The following is a 297-nucleotide window of genomic DNA, read 5'->3' on the forward strand; positions in this document are numbered from 1 at the left end:
GGGGAGAAGGGAAGGGGCGCGGGGGCTCCGGGGCAAATAACTGCCCGGACCCTACCGCCAGGTGCCCTGGCGGTATGGTTAGACAGTCTACCGCCAGGGCCCCTGGTGGCAGGGTGCGACGGAGGGGGACGGCGCCGTCTCCGCGTGCTGACGTGGATAAGTTTCCTACCGCCATGGACCGTGGCGGTAGGCTATCTAACCCTACCGCCAGAGGCCCTGACGGGTAGGCAAAAGGGTCAAATCTCGAAAAAATTTCAAACAGGGGTCAGATCCTGAAATACTTTCCAAAAAGGGTCA

The sequence above is a fragment of the Triticum aestivum genome, chromosome 7B (assembly GCF_018294505.1).
Source record: "Triticum aestivum cultivar Chinese Spring chromosome 7B, IWGSC CS RefSeq v2.1, whole genome shotgun sequence".
NCBI lineage: Eukaryota > Viridiplantae > Streptophyta > Magnoliopsida > Poales > Poaceae > Triticum > Triticum aestivum.